At 37.7% G+C, this 19,906-nt stretch overlaps 1 protein-coding gene and 1 long non-coding RNA gene across 6 annotated transcripts in view; one reads left to right on the top strand and one right to left on the bottom strand.

Moving 5' to 3' along the window:
• LOC105279293 (tensin) overlaps positions 1 to 19,906 on the bottom strand; it is a 161,423-nt gene that overhangs the window by 108,582 nt on the left and 32,935 nt on the right. The window lies entirely within an intron of this gene.
• LOC105279283 lies at positions 17,716 to 18,637 on the top strand. Its single transcript, XR_002193271.2, has 2 exons — positions 17,716 to 18,148; positions 18,383 to 18,637. It is a non-coding gene; the product is annotated as an uncharacterized LOC105279283 (long non-coding RNA).

Genomic DNA, 19,906 nt, shown 5'->3' with positions numbered 1-19,906 from the left:
TCCGCTTGCATGAGGGCCTGTGCACAGCAAGCGCTTGTATCGCCGTTGGCACACATAAACGCGCGGCCGTGTCTTCGCTCGAGCTTAGTTCCGCGAGAGCATCTCCGCGATCGCGTTACTCCGGAAGTGGTGCGTGTAATGAAGAATGACGAGGTAAAGGAGAAGACGAGGGACAAGATGGATCCTCCGTGGATAGCAAGAGGCACTTCCTTAATCCTAAACTTACTGATGCTGATCTTATAAGACTCGTACTTTGTTCTTTGATGCACAAAATCAGAATGGTTAAAAAAATATTTTTAATATTTCCACCTCACGATACAATTTCAAGCTAATTCCCTTAATTTCCTTGAGATTGGGGATTAATTTGCATCGCAGGGAAATGAGGATTGTGGCGCTTGAAGTTATAAGACGATTATCCCGTGTAATAGCTGCGTATAAAGGAAATAACTTTCAAGGTGAACGGCGTCGGCTGCATCGCGAACACTCCACGGTTTAACAAATTGCAGGAGCGTGCACTGCGAGGTGGGCAGAAAAAAATCTCAGATCCGTGCTCGCAAAGCGTGGCGATTTTATATCTGATGGCGCGCTCGTGTCCTGTGAAGCTTCACGAGGTGTGGCGCCGCGCGCTTCGCAATGGCGCGCGATGATGAGAGCCGCTAAGACAAAAAGAAGTTTATGAACATCAACGAATTTCGTAATTTCTGACGAACTTCGCTAATTACTTAATTAACAACGTCTTATTAGCGGGCTGGAACATTAATTCCGTATTCTAAAAGTTTATTAATTAACCATTAATTAGACCTCGTCATTTGTGATCTACTGAATTGAAAACTTGTTGGATAGACGTGTACATGTGTGTGCATGTAGTTAAAATGACAAGTTGAAACTAAAAATGTTATTCTTGCCATATTATAATTTATTGGCTGCGTGGGACACATTGGCGCATGACCTTTTCGCTTTTATGTCATTTTTGCAACGAGTGACGCTCACAGTGCTGATAACACATTCCCGACTGCAACATCGCCTCCGAGCAGAACGATAATTCACAAAGTTACCATACGACTATTGGCATTCCAGACGCGACGTTGCTCGAGTAATAAAAAAGGGACAATAGAAGGAATGAAGAGGAAGAGATCGAGAATAAAGGTTCAGACGGCATAACAATAAGAATAGAAGGCAGAAATGAGTGTAGCGAAAAAATAAAGATTATAGATATATTAAGGATTATAGATAAAAATATATTGATATTTCTAGAAAGGAATAATACATAGTTTTTGTATATATTTTGTAATATATTTTTTGTAGAAATAGTTGTATTATATCTGTATATTTAATAGAAATATTCAATATACATTTAGCATTCAATATATCAAAGTCTCAATAATATCCAGTTAACGTTTTCACTTTGTCTGTAAAGATTTCTGCAAAAATCGCACTTTTTTTGTGAACAGTCTGTAGCTACGCCATTGGCCGCATAATTTTGCCACCTCAATAGCTACAAACCGCCATATCGCAATTTCACCATGCCCGAATCCCGATGACATCGGAACCGCGACGAACAAACGAAGGAATGAGAACGAAGGTCGTGGAACGAAGATTAAGAAAGGAGTAGGCATGGTCGCGTGATTGGTAATCCTTTCGGCTTGTAAATCCGGCACGGAAATGGAACAGAACGCGCATTCGAAAAACGATATTCGTTATTCATTGGATGCCTGAGCGTGCGTGAGTTCACGTAGGCTGACGTGCGTTAGGTCCGCGTGATCACGCGCCCATAAATTTCCATTTAGGGCCCCTCATTGCTCAACTCTTGGGCGCAGGTATCGAGTTTCACGGTGAATTTTGCGACACGAGATTTGGTCACTCGACTGAAGATCGATACCGTTTTGTTATTCGACGCCGCTTGCCAAGGGTGAAGGCTAAAGTTTGCACCGAGTTTGGCTTCAATCGACATTGCTTCATACACCAAGGATTTAATTCATCGCACATACACGTATTATACAAGTCGTGCTATGAAATTTAATAAACCGATCATATTTCTAAGAATCTCGATTAATCATCAATTTTGAAGTACAATCAACAGTCACGCCGCTGAAACTTTTATTCTTGAGGATAGCAACTGAAAGATTCAATGCAATGAAGGACGTCTAATTTATATTTTTGAGAATTCGATAAAATTAATTTCATAAAGTCAAGAAAATTGGATTTGAATTAACTTTCTCAAGTTATACTAACACTAAACCGAACTTTATCTCCCTTCACAAGTAATAGTATCCATTTAGAAAATAAGGCAACGTATATTATACGATATTATACGAAGACGGCCATTTATTCTTCATGTGCATAATGTAATACTCTATTATAATGTGTTCCGTGTCGATCTTTCGAGAAAATCACGAGTTTCTAGATGCAATCCGCACGTCACGCGCAGGAACGAAGCTGAGACGCTAGCTATTGACAATGAACTTGGAGATATCGTGCAGGAGTAGACGAGAGCGAAGGGGGGAAAAAGGGAATGCACGTTGATGCACATCACGGTATCCTCGCAGTGCATCCAGATTGCGCGGCTGATAACGCGGCTTTGCTGTACTTGACACACCGTAGCGAGAGATTATGTTGCATGCGCGCCGTACGTCGTGGCGATCCAGCCGACGAGCAAAATGCGGCATGACGAACGGCCGCGGCACTATCTCGCGGCGTGCCAACCGGTTTCTTTGCGGAGAAAATTTCGCGCAGGATTGTGCCCGGGATGTCCGTGAATTGAAGTACACGTGCGCCGATGATCGCGCGCGGGCTACCGCGAAGCTCGTAGCTAGCTGCACGCTGCGAGAGAATAGATTACATTACATCTCCGTACAGGAATGTTGCTCCGGCTCTTTTTTTAGCCAAACTCGACGTTTCCGACACACGCGATACTCAGCAGGATGACTTGGACGTGAAATACCACCCGTGGCGGTATTAAACAATATGAGGATCGCAAACAAAGATAAATAAAAATTATCTGAGGTAACAGTAAATCGGATATTTAATTTCTAGGCTGTAATTCAGTATCACGGTTATCGTAACATTTTTGTGTTATAAGATATTTACATCCACAACGATTAAAACATATGGAGAAAACGGGAAACGCGAGCTATAAATATCGTCTGCACCTTCAGATGTACACCACATTTAATGAAGACATTTATCTTCTTGTTTCTAATCTGCGGATTGAGAAATTGGTTACTCTTGTTCCGTGTGATATTAATGCGTACAAGGTGGACCATGAAACTCATGGCATGCGCTGCTATTAAACTTGATAAATAGAACGTTAACATTGCGTATTCTGCCTACCGTGTTATCAATCGAATGCATAATTCCAATAAATTAATTCCTCATATCTTTAACGATCCTCGATAACATTTACATCAAATTACCAAAACCGATTAATTTAGAAATTTTTAAGTTAGCCCACGTGCGCTTTCTTCCCTTATAACATACCAATCGATCGTTTATCATTTGAACGTGCCAAGATCTAAACGCTACAACTCTCGCGATTTTCTTTATTTCTATCATTTCAGTTCTAAGTTTTCTCTTTGAAAGAACGATCCCGGTATACGCGAGTATCTGCCATTTGTTAGGCACAGTCGTGTGGTTTTTGCAACCCGACCACTTGTGAGTGAGATATGGATCACTTGAGGAATCTCGTCCCTCTTTCTTGAAACTTCGGCACATGCTCCTTTCTAAGAAGAGAAATCTTTTTGGTTCATTTTAGTACAAACGAAATTTTCAATATTATTGTCTTCGATGTGCTTTGAAATATAATTGGAATTGTTAAATTTAAATTAATAAATTTTTACGGACATCATAGAAATTGAATAGAAAATTCAACCATAACTGACCTAAATTAAAGTGCTCCAATATTTTCAGATTCTTTTTTTAATTTAATTTTATAATATTTTGAATTGAAATCAAGATTGTAAAAAAATATTTAGTGCAAAATAATATTCTCAAAGCAGAATATAATTTATTTCATTGAAATCCAGGTTTATAACAGTATTTTGAATGCAAAGCGCAATTCTTTGCCATAGATATCTTGTGGTCTGCGTCTATATGAATCCCGTACATGGAGACCATGTGTAAAGAATCAAGAAAAGAAATATTCGACTTCGATTCAAAATAGTTCGTATAATCCGCATTTCAAGCATAATGGAAATTCAACTATTTTTCAAGGTACTCCGAAACGACTACCTTATTAGACCGTCCGTGCACACACATTCCAGCTGGATAATAAGAAGATCCAATTTAGCGAAGGAAATCAAAGTCAACCGAGCACTGCTGGTAATCCTCGGTGCCGTTTGTCATCATTAGGTAATCCGCGACAATTTCCGGCAACGACGAAGCATTGTGCCAGCAGTTATACTTCCAGAATTTGTTCTCGCTACCCCGACTAGATAGATATAATGTGTACTGTACGCGAATATAGCGTTTCCGACAGTCGTGCCATCGTGTTAAAATTGAGTCAGTGGAGCCGCTTTCAAAATGGATCAAGCGGGGAACGCATCACGGAATGAATTCATCGTATCCATCGGTGCTATCGCAAAGTGTCACTCTCCAAACGTTTGTAAAATATCAAAATTTCATCAAGTGAGGACACACGTGTGTGTGTACACCCAGCAACGCGGTCGCCAGAATTGTTCCCGATGAGTTAAAACAGTTAAAAAACAGTCGTACAGTTAAAACGCAGTAAAGACGAAAGAATGCCGTCGGTCGAAGACATGTGTGATGCCCATGCCATGCGGGGCGTGTTATTACTCGGAAACGTCATAATCCTACATTCAACGCAGATGGACACGGGCGCATATGGGCGGAAGGTTACGCGTATAAATCTCTCTCTCTCTGGTCCCTTCGTTACGGGCGCTCCTACAATGCGCTGTCGTGGAATTTATTCATAGAGTCGGCGAGCCTGTGAACTTAGACTATTAACTAACGTTCACGTGTAGCGGTCTGCTTTCGCTACGTTTTACGATTATTCTACGAATCATCGAAATATGAAGCTACCTTATTTTAATTTCATGCTTCTCTCCCTCACATTCGAAGCTTAACGTTTCATAGCTTATTACAGCGCATATATCAGCAGTCTTTCTATGAAACACATAACTTTTTATATGAACAAATATTGTTTTCACTTTTATATCTGCAGTAGTAATGAATATGGAGAAAAATGTAATTGCTATAGTTTTGAGTTTCCACCGCGTTCGCGCGATGTTGCGTTCACAGCAGAAATCCAGTAACATCTGCGAGCGTGTAATCTGACCTATAATACTATTTTTACTATTTTTACATGGCGCTTCCATATCCTCTTTTGTGTCGACAAAATGGTAACAATCCACCCTTCGTCCTCGATAACAACGTATCGAGCTTTCGCAACGAGTATCGCTTCGAGGGATATAGTTCTTTATGTGTGGTTCCAGAGAGAAAAGAGCGCTTTACGATTCCACTCTCGACGCTAGCTGCGTCTTTCGAAAGAGCGATGAGCGCTCCACTTTCTCGATTTTGACACAAAATGTTCAACGAGTTCCCAGTGAACCATCTGCAGAAACAACTGTTATCAGCCAAAAGTTTTCGAAAGATTAAAGAAGAGAACGTATTGCCTGTTGTTTTCTACCTGTACTTATTCGTTAGACGGGCTGTTGTTTCACAATATATATCCTGTGAGGATATCTTCGATACGTAGTTTGGAGCTTCCATAAAAACATTGCGAGAACAAAATCTAGCATTCAGGATACGATGACGTTATAAATAGATTGAAGATAAATCTCGAATCGATAAACTGACGTCGAAAACAGAATCTGTCGCTCAGAATGTTATCTTCTATTTTACAAATTTTACCGTGACTTGTTACTTATTATCTACGTAATTGATATAATTATTATTAATTATTTTATTCACATTTTCATGTTTCCATATTATCAATCTGCTATTTCAGGGCGAAATATCTCACACAATTGCATGTCATAATCCCGAGAAGCACCTGTCAGATTTGAAGCCGATGATGAAATACTTTCACGAGTAGCGCACGTCGGAGATCTTTATATCTCGTTAGCATGTCAGAGAAGTATAAGGACTAAGGACAGATGCTTACTAGACCAAAATTTACGTAATCTTCCGAGACGAGCGATTCATTGTGCTCGGTAGTCCCGGTACTATACAAACAAATTAGGCACATTTTAAACTTCCACTTAAGAATGCATTTGAAAATATTTTCCAAATAATAATAAAAATCAACAACGTCAATACTATGTATAAACAGTTTAATCATATTTTTTATTGTAACTTAAAATTGCAGTACAAATTTCTAATTCATTAAATAATGTTAGAAAATTTTTACTTTTGTGTGTATTAATATGCATCTTGCTATACATATAAGATATAATAATATCAATTCTTGTTTATTACAACAGGGCAACAAAATCCTAGAAAAATGTTGCTTATTCTGTTATCTCGAAATATAAGCTAGGCAAAGTCGAATGTGCTGGCTTTACGAGGCACATCGCTTTATGACGCGAATCGCGCGGCCACGCGCGGATGTCCATGTCGGCTTCGCGATTCTTCGTTGCTATAACATATACGCGACATATTCTGAGCTTGGATTGAGCTTAATTACCGCTGATCGTTGGGCGGCGCGATAATTGCAACGCTCCCGAGAGACTAATTACGGAGAATGTACGGGTGAGAGCGGATGCCGGATGGTTCATAGGCCTGGCTATCTGTCTCGCGGATGGACGCACACGCGCGTGCGATGCATCGTGCGAAACACAGACACGCGACATTGGTCTTGTTTGTGCGACGTGTTTTCGCCGTATTAATTCCGGTGATTATGTCACGGATGCAATCGTAGCGCCGCGATACATAAGAACGGCCCTTATCTTCTGGTCACCCAGTTTACGACTATCGTCGGGTCCTGATGGCGATGCAGAGTGCTAGGTTATCGCGGGTTATTCTGCACTGTCGCTTTTTCACCCCTTCCGTAACGCGGAATTCCAGTCGGAATGCTTCAATGGAAAGTTTATGCAACGAAGATAGAAGAAAAATATCACATTTTTTCACAAAGTTTGAATTATTGCTTGCCTTATTTATACATTTATTTTGCTGCTTTTTTTGCTTTAGTGATCTTAAATAATATTGATAATATTGATGATATTCGATTGCTGATATTGTAAATTTCGAATTCTTTTTTTCTTTTAACGAACTGACAATGAATCATGTTGAACCTCGCAAAATGCCGAATATTCCTTGAGATTATTGATAAATTCCCCATTTTTATAAATAATCTCACCATTGAGTTGATCAAGTTTGCTATATACTTGTTTCCTTCACAATCTACAGATTTATTTTCATTGACGTGAATATATATCACCATTACAATTTACTAACGAGATTGTTATCAATAGTGAGTAGCTGGCAGCTGTCTTTTATGTTCACAAAGAGTTATGTTGAACTGAAATACCCAGATATGTCTTTCAGCGCAAATCCCATTTGATATGAAAACCTTTAGTCAATAAAACCCTGCATTTACCGTGCTACAAGACGTTCTATCCCATGGAAGTTATGGCACAAAGCCATTCATTACAAGAGCGACTTTTCCAGAACTAATCCGACCGGTTGCGCCGTAGCGGAAGAATTATTAGCGTCGTCCGCAAAAAGCTCTCTTATCTACGCAAAATCTCCCTTGCCTACTTTCTCCGTTGTTTATCCCGACGGAATAGAGCGGCGCGACTGCGTAAAACATTAGCGTTGGGCGGCTTGGCCTCAATAATTTAATGCATAGTACTGCTTTATGCATAACGCCTTGTTTAGTCGGAGATAAAGTGTTGGAGTGTAAGAGGAGCCTGACCGAAAATAAAAAGTGACTTCTGCGGGTCGTTGTGGATTTTACGGAAAAAGCGTACGACTCTGCATTTTGCATTTTATTGCAACGTTAAATGTAAACTTCTTCGTTGTGTGGACGGGTGATTTGTTACAAGCGTGAATTAAGTTTCCGAGAGTAAAATTTTATGCAAACATGTACAGCAGGCTGAAACCATGTCGCATGGAAATCCGCTATGAATTTATGTGAAAAATCAAGAAATTTGCATTACTATACAAAGATTTCAGATATTTATAATAAATTCATTTATTAAATGAATATATATTTTATCATCACATTGATTATTTTGGCAATCTTTACATTAAAATTGCTATTGTCATCATTATACCGCAAATATCTGCGAAAATAAAATAGCTTTAAGTAAAAACTGCCAGTTTGCAATCTCAACCGTGTTAGCGTGCAGACTATTAAACATGAACAAATTAAACGTCGCTCGCAACTGAGAATGTAAAGTTACCTAGTCATGTACGAAGCATTACTGCGAATGGCTCGGGGTTAAAATTCCGATCATCGCTCTAGCAAAGTCATACAGCATTTCATTGAAGTCGCGATGCGAAAACGCCGGCGGTAAGATCTCTAATTCTCGATTAGAAGTCGCTAGCGTCGTTCTTAATGACTTATCGTTAATTAAATCTGCGTCGTTCGATCTCCTCTCCTTTATGCATTCTGCTCAAGGAACTGGGTTGCAATTTTTTTCATTTTCTAAACGTTCAATTGACAGGCGGTTTAATCATTCGAATAATGCACTACTTACAGAATATATAGACTGCCCCAGAATTGTCGCCGTTAATCTTATCTATGGATTCCTTTTGGTCAACATAAAATGTTGACTTGCTCTCAAGAATAATTTTTACGAATCACCGACTACAAAAAGAGTCGAATTTTCTAAAAGACTTTGCAATAATAAATTTTTAATCTGGCAATTTAAATTCTAATTGAAAAAAATGAAAATGTATTAATTAAAAATCGTTATTAAATAGCTTACTCATTACCTCGTTTTAAATGTTCAATGTAAGAAGGCGAGATTATCTTTTTGCAATACAGATAGAGCATGATAAGCGAATGCTAATGGTGCATATTTTACAGTTTACTGCCTGTCCCTTGCGTAACTTTAGCAACAGTGTACTTAATATGTCGACCTCGCTGTTCAGTAGGTATTCACGCGTACATATAACATTACTGACAAGGACTCGGTCTCATTTGTCGGTATTGCACACATTTCTTACCTACTAACATATCTGCATAAAATAAATTTTATTTGTACAATGAAAACAATTTAATTTTGACGTATTTAATACGTATTTAATTGACGTAATAGTAATAATGATCTTTTCGTGTCGTTTATTTTCAAACGCATTAATAAGGACTAACGATAACCATATGAAAACTCAAAACTGTAATGTAATGAATTAAATTATGTAAGCATGTCTCTTAAGCCCAAGAAAAGTTCCTTTTGAGAAACCGCTTAATCATAAATCTCTCGCTTTTCCTGTGGCAGAAAGTACCAATTATCCCCAAGTAATCATCGATATCCCACCGACAATCTACGTCGCTTTCAAACGTTTCTATACGCGACGGAAAATGCGTCAAATAATAACGGAATAAGATCTTCGTGGGCGTGGAGGTAAGAGACGTATTTTCACGTTGACGGGATTATAGCAGGCATAAATAACGGAACAAATGTAACCGCTACAACGCGATGAACAGAGACGATGGGAACTTTCGAATCTAGACCTTTTTCTTGTAGTTACCTAGTTGCAGCGACATTTTTTGCGAAAACAGACATCTCTTGTTTGTTTTAAAATGTAACATCTTGTCATCGAGGAATTCGTAAAAGATTATGATGATTGTGACATTAAATGTAAGAAATGATTGAAAAAGCTAAAAGAAATTCCAGTTTCTAATAAATATTGTTATGTATGTATTATAAACGGTGCCAGGTATCATGTATAGAATGTGAATTATTCGAACTTGACTTATCTATAAATTCAGAGTTCTATTATATAATCATGAATCTATAAATCACTCAATAATACATAGATATTCCAGAATTCAAGGATTTGCGGATGACTTTTGCGATATTCCGTAAAGTCACGAAGGTGTAACATCGCAATCTATGATTGAAGCGTGCCTGCTACAAAATTGTTCGATTCATAGAGGCGTCATTGCACCTCTCGACCCGCTCCATTGAGGAAACCTTTCACGTGCACGCGTTGTATAGATACGTGATTGCTCGCTTGGACGCGTGGCCGTCGAAGACATGCCAATAGCTTCTCAACAAAGCTACGCATCTGATAGTGAATCGTTGCGCATAGTCGCGCACGTTGTATGCATAACAGACCGCTATAAGTACTACAAGACCTCAATTCCCATTGTCTCGTACGATACATGGATTTACTTTTCGCTTAGCTTGTTGAATGTGCTTAAACACATTCAATGGGCAAAAAATGCAGATCCGCCGACGATCGCGATGTAGCAAGTAATATCGATGTTACTGGGACCAAATACGAATATAGCTATTACCTGACATCAATTATTATTATAACATTGTTAACAACGTGTAAAATTAATTTGTAATTGAAAGCAATTTTGGAAAAATGTATTATTATAAATTACTTAAGTACGTATATATCAATCTCTAAATTTACTAATGTATATAAAATAAATAAAATTTCTAAATGTAAAACGAAACAAACATCGTGAACCTTGTCCTAATTTTCGAGATTTCATCGTTCTGCGAGTTTTATTCAACAACTTTCCTAGATTTATTCAAGATATTTCTGGAGCCATCTGTTCATCATTGATCTCACCATTAATTCAAACCAGACCACCGTTTCTTCGAACTCGATTTTCAGCCTGACGCAACATTAATGGTCTCCAGTACTCCTCATGGATCCGTATCGCCCCGATCTGTATATCTCCGCACCAATTGGAAATCTCTATGGAATTTATAGCCGACAATGCAAACGCAATACGCACAACACTGTCGTGCATCACGATCGCTAGTCAGCCTGGCGACTGCTACGTGCCTTCCTACATCGAGTTGCGTAACACCATAACGTTTACGTTCCGCATAATTTCAATGTCCCATATTCGGCGTCCCGTCACCCCACTGCCGAGCTGGGACGTCTTTTATCTCGCGAACCATCGCAGAGAACCATCCATGAGGGAATGTAACGTGGAACGGCTGCTTCCGGCGTACGCTGATCAACGCGCGTAAAAATGGAAATGAGCAATTGTTGTGTACGTGTCGACGTTGTACCGTGCCGAGTTAATTAATCGCGAACAGCTCATGATGTAATAAAACGCGCGCGCGTCACGCGTTACAGGCACGTAGTGTGACTTTTGTTTGTCTCTGTGCATATGTATGTATTGTAATATTTGTAATAAATTTTTGATAAATACAAAAATCCGATATATTTTTAAATATTGGAAAATTAAGATTTATAATAAATTGATATATATTTCACTAAAATTAAAACACTAGAGCATTATATGTTAGTATTAAAGTATACAACTTATATATCTTAAACACAATTATAATATATAGTCTATTTTTTATTCCAACGCCTATTATCATTTAAATTATCATTATAATATTCGAGGATTTAAATCATCGAAGCAACAAAGCTGTGAAACATTTCTTTCCCAGTGCGATTTTAGCCGTTATGACCTCGTAACTATTTAACTAATAATAACAATGTGTTAATGATGTTAATTGGTACGGATTGAAAGTAGGTCAACACATTAAATGAAGCTAAAAATGCGCAGACCTATTCAAAGGATATATTAAAGTTCAAGGATAAACTGTCATTCCTCATTGAGTACAATCTTGAGACTCATCTTGTTCCCATCATGCAATATCCGGTAATTTTAAACATTATCACTGTCTTTCAATAGATAATTGAACTTTTCTTATCTTAAAATACGTATAATTTTCTTTTTTAAATTTTATTTTAATATAAGTATAAAAATCTATATAAAATATACTTGTAAATAATATACACAAAATATTAATAATAATAAAAAATTACATATAAAAATGTAAATTATATAAAATTATGAAATTTATACATCAATTTCTACTTGTGAAATTTTTCTTTTACAATTGATTGCTTTGTGCTCAGAGATTTAATTATTATTATAATCAAAACATGCGATTATACAAGTTAGCACCTAAAATAAGATTCCCAGTAATATGCACTGCAGATAATTATGAACAACGGTATGAAAAACGGTAAATGGCCAGGTCTTCTATAAATAGCTCACTGAGGAAAGAAGCACAATAGCAGCTCATGTTTCATATAGTACCTATATCATCGACAGATCGGCAGGCCGACGAGCAGCTTGTAAATCGTTCTGTCAGTCAATACCGATTGACAGAACGATATTCCTCATACATTTTTAGGCCCAACGTCAACAGCGGCCGACGAACATGTAATTTGACTTGTTAAGCCGATCCATTAAGGCGATGCGGCTATATCGTCAGTGTCGTTACTGGCCATCTCGCGCGGGTGAATTTGAGGTCATCCGTTTCCACCGCTAATCGTGCTGTCAGGCACACGGAATACGCTCAAATCTTCATCCGCTTTCTGCGACCGAGGGGATATTTTTGAAAGTGCAGCATCCCTCTCCATTAGCCAGCTGAATCGCTAAATGGAACGTGTTACGCAGCTTGTGGCATTACCTCGTATAACGACAGCTATGCTTTATTGTATACAGTCCAATCCGTTAAAAACGATGTTAATATTCATGTCGCATGAAAGATATGTTTGACGTTGAAGAATCAGACTTAATCGTCGCAAACCGGAATTCGTGCTGCGTCACCGTGTACATCAGTTAAAATGCGTCGTTAAAAGAACTCAGACTGCGTTGATTGAGCCATCACATCTTAGTGAGTTGTGTTTATGATCTATCACCTCTTTAAAATATTCTTCGCATGTGAAATATGTTTTTTAACAACGTGTCACCGGAGAAAAATTTTTAACATTCTGTTGGAAAACGATTGATCGAATGGGAAACTGTCAACTTCAAAAGTCACATGTGTCCAAAACAATTTGAGAGTGCATTTCTCTTGTGTGATATGTTGCTTGCCACTATCAGTGCCGCATGATGCGACGCAGCGTATCGCGAGTTGGATCGTGAGGACGTAGGTAATTAGCTGGTGAGGCTTCAAACTGAGAATGCAAGACCGTCAGTCGCCAGACTGGTCGCACGCCGCCAAGAAACGGGCGACTTCCAGTCTCGCGCTATCGCGGTCGGTGTCGCGTTATCGATTTCGATGCAAGGGTGAAACATCCGCAAGGATGGTAAAAAGAGTATGCGAAGAAATTAATGCGAAGCTAGAAACTAACGGCGATGTTCAAAGAAGGATAAATGTCTGCCGATTATCTTGATTATATATGATAACATGATTACAAATTGATATCAAATTAATACATTTTTTTATAAAGATTTACAAATTAGTTTGTTTTCAATTAATATATAAATAGAAATAAATATCTGATCTTTTTGCCACCAAGAATAAGAGGATGGCAAGATGGCGAGGCTAATGCGCCGCATTAGATGCACAACAAGATCCGGTCGCTTTATTTATAGCGCAAATATAACGACTTGACCGTCAAGTCATCGAATACATCGAGTTCGTGATGCAACGACCAAGTGATGTATAACGAGGTGTGCCTGGAAAGTACGTAATCGCGTAGAGAATATGCAAGAGAATTAATGTTCCATCAGTTCGACTGCCTAACAGTGATTTGTTTTCCTAGACGTCCCATACTTCACAATCTATTGTAAATTTGTCGGAACTTTTTGTTATTGATTGGATCACGTGAAGTTACGGATGCAAATTAATTATAAAAGGCACGTTGTATCAATGAGAGAGAAATCCTTACAGAAGATTTGAATGAGTACTGCGATTATTGCAAATAAAGAAATAAACAATAACAAATTTTTAACAATTCTCTTGATAACTTCTGATCAGATTAAATCGTTAGCAATTTGCGGATTTAATAACATAACTGATCTGTATCTGGTTTTGACATCTGTTAACAACGTAACAAATTATCAGTTGAGCGATTTATTGATGACTGCTGCTCGTTGCACTGTATTTTGCCTCGCTTTTCCTTTTGATCTACGTAATTTAATACAATTAATGACCACACCTGTACGGCCTTGATCGCGAGTGATTGTCGGTCGACATATCGAATGCGGCATCGAAATTGCGACAGAAAGAATTTGCCGGGAATGTTGTTTGACGTAACCGACGTTGTGATTGTTGCGTGACGCCGCAACAGTGCGGTTGTCGGAAACGTATATATACTTACAGGTGCATTGCGGATTTAAATATTCCGTGTCGCAATGCAATGCATAACCATAATAGCGGTAACGTATAAGGACGCAATCAAGCGTTTCACATCATATCAAACCTGTCCACATTTTGCGTTTACAAATTCTGTATATCGCAGCGTTCTTGATATCATAATTTCTCATTGCAATGACAATATTCAATTATCCTCACAATTGAATTAGATGCAGTAATCTTTGTGATCATTATCTCTCTTGAAAACTTCATACATAGATATTAAAATAAAGAGATAAATGCTAGTTAAATAATTTTATAGTAGTTGCACATATGAGACGTATAAAAGTAGGAAAATATTCGTCTAATAAATTGCATTTGCTTTCTCTTAATCCACATCGCTATTTTAATTTAACGAAGATCCAATTGCAATTAAATTTTACTCTGTAAAATCTCTCTGTATTTTTGTCAGAAGTCTCATAGCGACATAATGTCAAGCCATATAATATGCAGATTTGCTTCACGTCAGCTGTTTCAACGAATCTGAATATCCATTTAGTTATGCATCGCGGTAGATTGCACATTCCGGCACACAACCGTCGAAAAATCGTCGTTCGCCACACTTCGTTAGTCGTGTTAACCAACGTGCTGCGATGCATGCAGAAATTTTAATATACAATCTTGTCATATTGCGCTTTCAACAAGTTGCTCGCTTGACAACACGTACGATGCATAGCCAAGGGGTCTTTACGAAGCAATAATTTGCCTCCATTGAGAAGAGAGCAAGGCTTTGTTAGTCTTAATCTTAATTGGCAATTTGGTAACGTACGATGTGTCTCGTCGGAGTTTCATTATTTTTTTGTCACTTTTTCGTAGGAATTTGAAGCGATGCCCGCATCTTCAAGTTGCGGCGAGTTGATGCGATAATATGAACAAAATCGCATTCGCGGATGAGGAATAACGGAGTTGTCATTAAAACTTTTAGAATTTACAATATTTTCTCAGTACCTTAATATGAAGAAACTATATTGTACCATATCGAACTTTGTGATATGTATGTATGTATATTTTACATAACATATTTGTTTTAAATCATTTGTTTTTAATAGAAAGCAGAAAAATTTATCATCATTCAGTATATATAGTTATATTCTTGAAATCAAATTCTTATTATTATATATATATCATTATTAAAGATTTGTAATAATACAAATATTCTATCTCTTTTGTATCTTATGAAAAATATTACTGCAGTATTACTTGTAGCAGTCTGAAGTCGAATCGATCATGCATGACCTTGTAGCATTTCGCAGTCTCAGCAGGAATCACATATACAATGTCACGGCTTTTATGTGCACGTAAATGACTCCGATAGGCCACAATTCCAAGTTTTTTTACGTAAGTCAAGTCTCCTGTTATTAGCGCGAGCCGTTAGACGCTTTTGCAATTCGCCTCGAGACCGTTTCTTCGATTTTCACATACACTCGAGTTTGTGATATCATCTGCATCAGTGCGTGCATGTAATTTATTTATTCACATGTATCAAGATGCAAGATCTATGAAGAGACTCATAAATTATCTTCTTTGATATGAAATAGTAATAGACCTTTATGATAATTTCATCTTCATCTCTAAGAGAAAAACGATAAACGTTTACATAAGACTTTAGTCCCAAGACGTGACAAAAATCATATTTCATATATAATGATTCATGGCTGATGATAAAATTACACTAACAGTAATTTGACACTTGTTGAAATTAGATGATTCAAATAAGCACGGTACATAAGTAGAAATGCTTTGTCAGCAAGCAGAGATGAAAAAGATGTTGCGAATAGCATCACGCGGTTCTGAATCATAATTTGTATTTTATGGTGATACCAATCTAATTATACCAATTGTCACAATAACTGAAAGTTGCCTCTCAATATATAAAAATCTTATAAAAATATTCTTGAAAATATTTAATTTTTATATTCACGTTATGTACATATGGCCAAGAATGATTGAAGTGGCGATACTTAAAATTCCTTTTTGAATATTATAGATCTTTTGTATTAAACATATTGGATTAATTAAGATCACACAATCGACATAGCAGGCGAAGCGTGGTATCACGCACGAATTGACTCAAATACCATAACTGTGAGACAGGGGATCAGTCGTTAATTAATTAAGGGAATCGATCTGCTCACACGGGAGCGTTATCAGATGATCAGATCGGTTTCTATTGTCGGACGAATCAAGTAACAGTAAATTTCGATACCTCAGTGCAACATGTCTTTACCGATATATGTATTATATTAGGGGTGTGATTTAGTTTTGAGGGTTTTTTTTGCTCAAAAACGCATGTATTTAAATATGATAATGAATGAATACCTTCATCAAAATATTTTCCTTCGTTTTCTATAACTTTTTCCCATCTTTCTGACAAGAGATGAATTCCACGACGATAAAATGACTCTTCTTTTGAGTTGATCCATTCGTCGACGAATTTTCGCACTTCTTCGAAATTATGAAAGTGTGTATCCTCTAAAGCGTGTTGCATCGACCGGAACAAATAATAATCGCATGGAGCAATGTCCGGAGAATACGCGGGGTGCGGTAAGACTTCCCATTCAAGCTCTAATAGTGTTTGTTTCACTGATAACGCAACGTGAGGTCGAGCGTTGTCATGAAGAAGAATCACTTTCCGTCGTTTACTCGCAATTGGTGGTCGTTTTTGATCCAATGCTTGCTTCAACTTGTACAATTGGTGTCGATAACGATCAGCCGTGACAGTCTCATGCGGATTTAACAGCTCATAGTACACTATCCCACCAAATACAGAGCATTACTTTTGAACCGTGAATATTGCGTCTCGGAGTGGATGTTGATGGTTCGCCTGGATCCACCCATGATTTTCCGCGTTTGGGATTATCAAAATAGATCCACTTTTCATCCCCAGTAACAATCCGAGACAAAAGATTCTTCTTTTTTTGCCTGGCGATCAACGAAATGCAAATGTTCAACCGGTTCGCAATGGCACTTTCCGATAATTGATGTCGAACCCATTTCCCTTCTTTCTGAAGTTTTCCCATTTCATGTAAATGTTTGGTAACTGTTGTACGATCAACATTTAATGCTCTGGCAAGTTCTGAAGTGGATTGTGTTGGATGTTCGTCCAATAATGCTTGAAAATCTGCATTTTCAAGCTTTCTTGGTTGTCCCGAGCGTTCTTTGTCCTTCACATCAGTATCACCACTTTTAAAGCGTCTAAACCAGTATTCATACGTCTTAATTGATGGGGCAGAATCACCATAAGTTTCCAAAAGAATTCTATAACCCTCAGCCGCAGTTTTGTTTTGATTAAAAAACAAAAGCAACGCATGTCGAAAATGCTAAAGAGCTTTCGGAAGTTGCATTTTTACGATGATATAAACACGACTGTTATTGCATCTATTGCTATAATGCTACTAAATGTCATGGATAATGTCAACACTGTAAGAAACAACAGTTATCGGAAACAGCTATTGGAACAAACTGACACTACAGCCATCTGTTGCAAAACCCTCAAAACTAAATCACACTCCTAATAAAATACTTGTACAGGCATTATACATCCACGATCATGCAAATTTACTTAATAAAGAGTGATATGTTTGAAAATAATCTCGATAATTCATGAGAGCATGAGAAAAGCTGAAATTCAAAACTCGATCTATTTCAGTTTGTAGTTCAGTTCAAGGATTAAGAGTAAAATGCTACGACAACAGCAGGATTATTGCATACTGGATTTATTTAATAGCACGGTCGAGAAAATCTCGCTTTGCTGAAAGAGAAATCAAATTGTGGATTTATGCTACTTGCGTACTACGAGACTCGCCGTTAAGATTCGCTATGCGCATCGGGCTAATTAACACCCGCATCGAAACGGTGGCGTTAATGCCTGGACATATACGGTGAGTGTGAAGAAACTTGTCCAATGCTTCTGAGAATACGTAATTGCGTGTACAACAAGCGAAATCAATTAGCACCTCGCGACTGTTTGACTAATTGCAACAGCAATAAATATAATTTATAAACGATTGCATTTGTTCGTATTCGATAATCAGAATTTATTAATTATACAATTAATTAGAACTTCTTATGATAGTTATTGCATTGCATTGAGAAAATATTTTTTCATATTCTAGGAAACTGTTAAGAAATCAGATGATAAGTGGGAAATTTGAGCAAGTTTTCCTCAGTTTATAGATCGGGTGCACTCGGCAAAAAAAAAGAACCGATGTTTGACAAAAGAAAAAAGAAAAGAATTGAATGATGCCTCGGCCCGAGAAACGCAGATTTTGTTCGACCTCCATACGAGAAAGGCTTGCTCGTGATTCCCTCCGCGACGTTACGTTTAAGAGTACGCGATACGATCATTTGAGACCACATTAAAGCTCTTGGAAAAATCAACCACGATTGTATTGAATCCAATTCCTTGACACCAAGCCAACGTCGGACCCTCAGGAGATTGCCGTCTTCAGCTGAATACCTGCACGCGTACATGTCGCTACGACGCTGCGCCAGTACTCGTTGTTAACAGAAACAAAATATATCTCTCTCTTCTTTAAAAGTATTTCTTTAAAAATAACTAATTATAAATCTAGATCATTACACAGTTCATACTTAGAAGAAGAATTCGAAGAAGAACATTTCGATTTTCAAATAATGGACTTGTAAACAAAATTAACGTCCAAATTAGCTTCAAATTAATTCAGTGAACCTCACGAACTTTCTCTCGTTGAATTATTACAAACAGCTTACGTATCCGGATAACATCGATGAATTACACGAAATGAGAATGGTCAGCACACGGTGAATTTCGATTGACCATAAGGGTCAACGATTGGTCGATCAAGTTCAGCAGCCAGTTAGCCGACAGCCTGCTGTCGTTCGGCTAACGACTTAATGACGGGAATTCACCACTTATGAGTTCCTCTTTTTCTCCCCTGTCCTGTCCTTCTCTCTTTCTTCTTCTTCCTCTCTTCCTCTCACTCTGTTGTTCGCAATTCTTTCCTCTTCCGTCGTCATTGTCATTGTCAGTTGTGTAAAACAGTATAGTTAACAGATCAGTAACAATGTTGAAAATTAGTGGTGTTTAAATTCATCGTCATTGAGCTATATTGTACTGCATTAATGAACTGTATCGGAAAGAACAAATTCAGACAGTGAAAGTGGACGTACAACGAGACAATAGACTTGTTTTTTCTAATTACATTCTATTAAATAATTTTTTCCTTTCTCTTCCGTTCTGAGTAAAACGATTTATCAAATTATATTTTAAAACTGAAAGAGCTGCTAAATTTAAGATATATTGCTGTCTTTTAGTAGAGACGTTCTCATAAACGAGTAATTACTTGCGCAGCTGTTTGTTCATAGATCATATCAGAGTTTTGATCTTTCGCTTTAATTTACTCCAATACCAACAATTACTCGCACATTGCGGTTACCCTTTCTTCCTAGAAGAATAGTGTTTGACGTCGCTCTGATATTTCCTCACACTCCTAGGAAATGACACTGCATTCCTAAGTGATTATTCCACAAGCAATTGTTGTGCACTGAGGGACGATACTGGCGTGGCAGAAGTCACGGTTTTCCGCATTGTTCACTATTATGAAATTACTTATTCTATTTTATTACTATATTTATGATATATAGGAAGGCTCAACAAA

Source organism: Ooceraea biroi, chromosome 7, assembly GCF_003672135.1.
Source record: "Ooceraea biroi isolate clonal line C1 chromosome 7, Obir_v5.4, whole genome shotgun sequence".
NCBI lineage: Eukaryota > Metazoa > Arthropoda > Insecta > Hymenoptera > Formicidae > Ooceraea > Ooceraea biroi.
This window is presented reverse-complemented; position numbering and strand designations above follow the sequence as displayed.